This window comes from Canis lupus, chromosome 27 (genome assembly GCF_003254725.2).
Source record: "Canis lupus dingo isolate Sandy chromosome 27, ASM325472v2, whole genome shotgun sequence".
NCBI lineage: Eukaryota > Metazoa > Chordata > Mammalia > Carnivora > Canidae > Canis > Canis lupus.
In genome coordinates this window covers 35034682-35043300 of record NC_064269.1, presented here as the reverse complement: position 1 = coordinate 35043300, position 8619 = coordinate 35034682, and the positions used below count along the sequence as shown (strand labels likewise).

Genomic DNA, 8619 nt, shown 5'->3' with positions numbered 1-8619 from the left:
AAATTCTGATCTTATAAACTCTGCTTACTGTGGGTGACCTATCTATCTTCCCTTCTAGGGAAAGAAAGAAACTTTATCTTGAATGGAATGTAAGCAAATTTCTCTGGGGAGAAAAGGAAGCTCTATCTTTAAACAAATCTGCCCTCTGACCAAGAAGGATACACCATTTTAAAATTCCAAGTCTTTGTGCCAGTTCCAGGTCTAGACTGAGGTGAGAGAGGCACCTAGGGGAAAAAAACTTAAGAAGGTATTTAATCAAGTGCTAAGCATAGACTTGAAGGACCCTGAGTCCAAGCATCTTGTTAAATCTTGCCCCCTAGTTGCATTGCATACCTACCTATAGCCCTGTTTGCTAATCAAGCATACTCTTTACTCAGAAAGGAAGACTAAGGCTATGCAGAAATGCAATAAGTCCAGGGAGATTTTCTCCCAACACCTGTCACCAAGATTAAGTTTACATAAGATGCTCAAGATTGGGGAGTCTATTGAATTGCAACATCTATCATGGTCTGTTACAGTGACATTAAATTACCTATCCTCTAATCATTCATACAGTCAATCCAGGGTTGACTCTATCCATAATATTGCTAGTGCTGAGGAAGGAATATTAAATTTGTTACTTGGAGAGAGGGTGAGGCAGTTGCCCGTTTCAAAATAATTCTGCTTAACTTCTGCTTCCTACATTGCATTGTCAGTCATTATTCTGCTTGGAAGAGACTGCTCACAAAATGTGCAGCTATTGGAGGCATTGCGCATCAGCTGTCAACTGAGTCTTTTTTCCATTTAGTATCTAGAGTTAAAGATTATTTATTCTGAGCATCCTTGCTAACAAGAATTTGTCAAGATTCTACAGGTTTCTCCATAGCTCTTTCTTCAAGATTTCAAGGTCACTTTACCACTGCTAGGAACTACGTGTATGACCTTTTGGGCAATTAGTGGTCATGAGTGAGTTGCCTTGAAGATCAACATAAAATCCTCCCAGATATTTTATAAAATGCTCTGAGGAAGCATGGGAAGACTTTTAGTAACTGAGATAAGTTCCTTCCCTTCCAATAGTCTAGTTTCTGTCTGTAAATGTCTAGTTTTTAACACTGTTGCTATTTACAGATAGGGAATAGTATTTTCAGCTAACATTCCTTCTTCTTGGCATCATCCAATTATCATCCAATTATCCAAGATCTCAAGTCTAAATCTATTTCCTCCCAACCTTGTTAAGAGTGCTGTAAATCTTTAGCTACTTTATAGCACAGATGTTTAAGTTTCCATCCCAGCATCAAATTCTTTTTTTTTTCATTCCTCTCTCTTTCTCTCTCTCTCTCTCATGCCAAAAAGTCCTTTGTGATTATGATTTGTGGGTCTTAAAGGCAATCTGGCCACTGCCATCAATCTATGTTAAAATACAAGATTGAAATGTCAAAACAGTTTTTCTGGTGCCAGCATACTTGTCATGACTACCATGGAACACAGACAGACCTATGGGAACACTCGGGAACCGCTCTTGGAAAACCTGACTAGCGAGTATGACTTGGATCTTTTCCAAAGAGCACAAGCTCGGGCTTCAGCGGATTTGGAGAAGTTAAGGCTGCAAGGCCAAATCACTGAGGGGAGCAACATGATTAAAACAATTGCTTTTGGTCGTTATGAGCTCGACACTTGGTACCATTCTCCTTATCCCGAAGAATATGCACGACTGGGACGGCTCTACATTGGCTCTACATGAAGAGCCAAACAATACTTTGCCGACACATGGCTAAATGTGTGTGGAAACACCCACCTGGCGATGAGATCTATCGCAAAGGCTCCATCTCCGTGTTTGAAGTGGATGGCAAGAGAAACAAGATCTACTGCCAAAACCTGTGCCTGTTGGCCAAGCTTTTTCTGGACCACAAGACATTATATTATGATGTGGAACCCTTCCTGTTTTATGTTATGACTGAAGCGGACAATACCGGCTGTCACTTGATTGGGTATTTTTCCAAGGAAAATAATTCATTCCTCAACTACAATGTGTCATGTATCGTCACCATGCTTCAGACATGAGACAGGGCTATGGCAAGATGCTCATTCATTTCAGTTACTTGCTTTCCAAAGTGGAAGAAAAAGTTGGCTCCCCGGAGTGTCCCCTCTCTGACCTGGGGCTCATAAGCTATTGCAGTTACTGGAAAGAAGTGCTTCTCCGTTACCTGCATAATTTCCAAGGCAAAGAGATTTCTATCAAAGAAATTAGCCAGGAGACAGCTGTGAATCCTGTGGACGTTGTCAGTACTCTGCAAGCCCTTCAGATGCTCAAGTACTGGAAAGGAAAACATCTAGTTCTAAAGAGACAGGACCTGATTGATGAGTGGATAGCCAAAGAGGCCAAAAGATCTAACTCCAATAAAACCATGGATCCAAGCTGTTTAAAATGGACCCCTCCCAAGGGCACTTAAAGTGACCTGTTACTCTGAGCCAGTGAACCCCAGCAGTAGGAATCCGTACCCTAGGGATCTGTCATTTCTGTTGCTCTTTTGATTGGCAGGTACAGTATCCTTTGGGAAGGCCATCCCCCTCAGGACTGTCCTGGCTCCGACCCTCATGCACACTGCAGACGCTGGTTCTGAGGAACTGTTGTTTCGGCCTCAGTGAGGTTGCCTGGATGGGATCGCTGTTTAGACTTGAGTGCAAATCCCTCGTAGCACTGACCCAAGGTGTTCTGTTTGGTACTGTACCTGTCCAGTCACTGGTTCTCCTCATGTCCTCTAGCCCCATGAGGTTGTGTTGTGTCTTCTAAACTTTGTACCAGTGCTTCTTGCTGCCCGGATACCAGACTTCAAACCATGGTTGCCACCACCAGGACCCTTCCAATTACTCCTTACATGCGGTTTTTTGGAAGAGCAGGGAAGAGGTAACATTTCTGAGTGTGTGTACTAGGAGGGGTCCATGCCCTTTGGATTTTATCTCACTTGAAATTTTTTCTGCCATTTTTATTGAAAGGCCGGTTTTTGATCCGTGTCAAGCTGACAAGAGACCAATATTTTTTAAAACTCTCCCAGGGATTCGTCTTGGTAACTGCACATAACTTATCAGAATGAAATGGAGAGAATTGACAGGTGGTGATTCTGTAATTTGATTTGAGTTCACCTGTGCGCATCGTGTGTCAGTGGAAGGAAACCAGTCCTCTTTGCCTCACCAGAAAGTGCCCAGCCCTAAATGTTTTCCTCTCTCGTAAGCCCTTGCTCCTTTTTACATTGGCAGGGGCTAAACAGTGTCCGGTTATCCCTTTCATGTTGCATGCTAACCAGTTCATCAGACTCAGAAACCTCCTCCTCCCCCCTCCCCCGCCCCCCCGGCCCCGTACCTACCGGTCTGATCTGACACACCTGTACTTTTGCATTGATTTTTGCCTAAACCTCCTTGGAGAATTAGGAAATGAGTGCACGTGACTTCCAGATCTCCTCCAAGCCCATGACTCAGCAAGGCAGAGTGCCACCCCCTCCCAGTGTTTGCTTCTCTGACAGTGCCTCGCCCTCCCTCTTGAACTGAAGTGCTCCTGCCCTTCCAAGAACTCCTCCTCCATTTCCTTTTTGGGATTTGCCACCATTCCCCCTGTTCTCTGCTCTCCTATTTTTGGTTTCAAGCAAAGGAATAAATGCTCCCTCTAATTTCTCTCCAGCCCATTTTAACCTGCTATCTTGGGACGGCTTTTGATTATGACATGCCACCCTTCCCAACTTGGTCTCCTCCAACACTGCTGTCTTCATGTGGAGCCCTTCCCACAATCCCGACTCTGGTCATTTGTGCCTTTCTCTTGTCATCTCTGTACACTACTTATACTCACTGTGGGTTGGGGGGAGCTAATTTTAAGCATGTTCAGTGGCAGCTCCCTGCCAGTTTCAATGTCACTGTTAAAGTTTATCCAAAAGCAACTTCACTGGGGGTTTTCTTAAGGGGTAAAGGTCTTTTACCGAAGCTAACCCTTCCCCACATGTGGTAGAATGGGCTGTTCTATATCTACTCCTCAATAAAGCATGTTCTCTGCTCAAAAAAAAAAAAAAAAGAAATGTCAAAACAGACTCATGCAAATCAAATAAATATCTCATCCCTTGCCAACATTTTCTAGTGACTAAAAGAAGACAAATAAGGGATGCCTGGGTGGCTCAGTGGGTTAAGCGTCCAACTCTTGATTTTGGCTTAGGTCATGATCTCAAGGTCATGAGATTGAGCCCTGTGTCTGACCCCCCATCAGGCTGAGCATGGAGTCTGCTTCAGATTCTCTCTCTCCCCCTCCCTCTGCCCCTCCTCATCTCCTCATTCTTACTCCTTCTAAAAAACAAAAACAAACCAAAGAAAAAGCAAAACAAAACAAAACAAAACAGGCAAACACAGATGTAGTATTTCTTGCTGGAGGACCCTAAATCTATCAAAAGTAGCTTTTTAAAAAGTTTCTCTTTCTCTCACACTAACTGGAGGCCATCATGGTAGTTCATCAATCAGCAATCACTGAGGAACAGCCCAAATCCTTCCTATCTCAAAGTAAGGCCTGGTTAGGAGCAAGTGTGAGCCAAGGCTGGGTGTGCAAAGGGTTGCCAGGGGGTCTGGTGATGGTAAGTCAGGCAGTGCAGAGATGAGGAAGTCAGTATGTGGACAGTGTTATATGGAGTATTTATTTCAGCTTTTCAATTGTAACATTGTTACTGACTCTGGGCTTTTTACTCATATATCTTTCTAAAACAAGATTTCTTGGCCTTGGCATTCTTGACATTTTCTGCCAGATATCTCTTTGCTATAGGGGCAATTGTGTTCATGCTAGAATCTTTACCAGCATACCTGGCCCTGTACAGTTACCAGATAAAATACCAGATGTTAAATTAAATTTGGATTTCAGATAAGCAACCAATAATTGGCATTGTATATCTAATTATCAAGTTTTTCTAGGTCTAAAACTGGTCCTCTGTGTATTTATACCAACCTATTCCAAGAGATACTAACATAATGATTTTTTTAAAATCTGATTTGAGGGGCTCCCAGGTGGCTCAGTTGATTAAGTGTATGCCTTGGCTCAAGGTCATGATCTCAGGGTCCTGTGATTGAGCCCCACTTTGGACTCTCTACTCATTGAGGAGCCTGCTTCTCCCTCTTCCTCTGCCTGCCACTCCACCAGCTTGTGCTCTTTCTGTGTGTGTGTGTGTCAAAGAGTTAAATAAAATCTTAAAAAAAATAAAAAAATAAAAATCTAATTTGAATTTAACTGAGCCTCCTATATTTTTATTTGCTAAATCTGATAAACCTACACTAAATGCCAGTAGCATATTCTCCATTGTGGTAACTAAAAATGTCCCCAGATATTGCCAAATGTCCCGTGATGGGCAAAATCACCGTTTTGAGAACCACTATTCTAAAGAGATCATGTCCTTTGCAAATAAGGACCTCAAGGACTATTCTTCAAATATTTAATTTTTACCCATTTAAAATCTCTATTTTCAGCCTGAAATATCCAGGTCCCTTTTCCAGGCTTTATCTTTCATCCTACTAATGATGATATAATTGACACTTTAAATTTCTTTCTGCAATGTTAAAACCTTGTCTACTACTTTTTTTTTTTTTACTGAGAAGTATGTTATTTCCTTGCACTATCTTTTTTGCTTTCTTAGAGAATACATAGTAATTTTTCTCCATATTCTACTTCCAACTATTTTATTTAAGAATGTACTAATGTTTTTCTTAAATATGTTATTCTATGCTTTTTCTTTGTCTTGCCAATTCTTGCTTGCTAATTGTATTTTTTTAAGAGAAGTGTTCATTTTCTAATGTTTGTCTTTGCTTGCCTTAAAAAGTCAACTAACTGAATAAAATTCAAATTCTGTTTCAACGATTCACAGTCCAGAGTCTAAGTCTGGTGGTTGTAACACTTTTTTTTTTTTTAAGGATTTATTTATTCATTTGAGAGAGTAAGAGAGGGGATGGAGGGGAGAGTGAGAGGGAAAGAGAGAATCCAAAGCAGACTCCTGGCTGAGGACAGAGCATAACATGTGGCTGGATCTCAGGACCCTGAAATGAAACCAAGAGTTGGCCATCCAACTGACTGAGCCACCCAGGCGCCCCTGTATCACTTTTTGGTAGTCACGGTTACTTAATGTTCTTTACTGAAAATATTTAAAGAACAAAACTTGTATTTGGAAAAAACTATTAATGACATGTTATTTTCAATTAGCTTTATTTTTATATTTTCAAATAAAGTTTTTGTTAAATTGTAGGCTCTATTAGCTATTTTTGGTTGGGCTTTCCTTTCTAGTTTTAAATTATCAATTGATCATTATTTTTAGGAAATAAAACTATAGGTGTTTGTGCATGTAAATCTGTTTCTACATACACATTGATACACACATAAATATATATTGCAACCCTTCATGTATTTCTATTCTGTCATATGTTCATCCAACATATTAATTAAATTTATGAATGGAATGATCTATATTCTATAGTTCCTAATATAAAATGCATTATCTGTATATTACAATTTTACTATTAAATACAAAATTTCCATATCTAATGCAGATGAGGTGACAGTTTTTTTCTTTCAACTTAACCAAGCAGTACTTTCAGTAACGCTCAATAACAAATCATAGAACATAAAGAGATAAGTCATGGGTAAAAGGGAGATATATGAAATTTTCCTTTTCTTCTTCCTTTGTTTTCTCCTTAAAACATCATGACCCACATCAGATATATTTATGAGAATGAGGAATTACCCTCTCGTAGGCACACTTTAGCTTCCTCCATACACAGTGGGAGGCCTGTTTCAGTTTGCTGTTCCATAAAATCAGTACAAATGAATGGCTAGAAGGACAGAAAAAATGTTAGCACATTGGCAAACATCTTTGCCATCTCGTTGTCTAAAATAGAATAGGTCAGGAGCACCTGGGTTGCTCATTCAGTTAAGCATCTGCCTTCAGCTCAGACCATGATCCTGGATACTGGGATTGAGCTCCACATCAAACTCCCCATTCAGTGGGGAGTCTGCTTCTGTCTCTCCCTCTGTGCCTCCCCCACTGCTCATATACTCTCACTGTCTCTCAAATAAAAATAGATAAAATCTTTTTAAAATAGAATAGAAGGGCATGTGGGTGGCTCAGTTAAGCATCTGCCTTCAGCTTGGGTCATGGTCCCAGGGTCTCAGGATCAAGCTCCACTAAGTGGGGAGTCTGCTTCTCCCTCTCACTCTCCCTCTGCCTGCCACTCACCCAGCTTGTACTCATTCTCTCTCTCTCTCTTTGTGTAAAATAAATAAAATCTTTTAAAAATATATATAGAATAGAATAGGTCAAATGGCAAGATCTCATCCATTTTATGGCCAAATAATATTCCATTGCATATATATATCACTTCTTCTTTATCCATTCAACTGTTGTGAGCATTGTATAATGTACAAACTTGTTGAATCACTATGTTGTACACCTGTAACTAATATAACATGTATGCCAACTATACTCAAATAAAATAAAATAGGTCAAAATTATCATGGTATTCCTCAAAAAATACATAATAAAGAGGAATAAGAATTAATGCCTTGCTTTTGTAGCTCTTACATGGGCTTCTAAGCTAAAATCCCCAGAATACATACCCTGTAGCTTCAGCTATCTGATGTGGTTCCATAAGGAGAGAATTTAAAGAAATAAGGAGGTAAGTGACACTATAATGAAGATGATGAATGTCATATCAAGGAGAGTTTGAGAACTTAAAAAAAAACATGTATTCTCTAGAAAATTGCATCTCGAGTTTTTTTTCCACTTTTACCCATTCTCAGATCAGTCTATTAATTAATACTTCCTTCAAAAGTAGACATGTAGAAAGAGAGCATTGCCTCCAGTACAATAATGAGGGATACCTTGTGAATTTTCCATTTCATCCAGGGGAAAATGGGATTAGAAAAGTTGGCTATCCTCAGGAAATAAAAGACATTAAAGCAGGTAGTTCAGATCATGCACATAGTTGGATCCTGTCCAGAGAATGTCAAAACTTAACATTAGATTCTTTTTTATTTTTTTTAACATTAGATTCTTGGAGTAAAATATTTTCTCGTCCATATTAAAAGAGATAGCTAAAATCAATACCCACAGAAACATATACTGGAGATGACCAAGCAGGTGAGAATAAAACCAATCAAGAGACCTTCTGGTTCCTGATCCAGTCAATGCTATTTATGAGTATAATAAATCCATTTCCCAAAATCCCTATCATAAATTCTATGACAGAAATGACAATAAATAGAGTTTCCATCATACTTGACATATCTGTTGAGAGGAAGTTTCTGCTTTCAATTAACCATTGACTGATCCATTGTAATGGCACTATTACAGACTTATGTGTCCAGAGCTGTGATATCCAATGAATGTCTTCTTTCTATTTTACTATAGCCACTACCAGAGTCTGGAAAATCCCAAGGCATACTCCAAAGAATATTCTCAGTTATATTGTAAAATCTCCATTCATTTTTCTCAGATATCAGCTAGTGATTTTCTTCTTTATTTAGATTTTATTTATTTATTTGAGAGAAAGAGAGTATAAGTAGGGGAGAGGGGCCGAGGGAGAAGGAGTAGCAGCTCCTGGCTGAGCAAGGAGCCCAATGTGTGGCTCCATCCC

General features: G+C 39.7%; 1 pseudogene; it reads left to right on the top strand.

Annotated features, from left to right (window-relative positions):
* Positions 1–1456: 1456 nt before the first annotated feature.
* LOC112665650 (histone acetyltransferase KAT7-like) lies at positions 1457–3286 on the top strand (annotated as a pseudogene).
* Positions 3287–8619: the final 5333 nt, after the last annotated feature.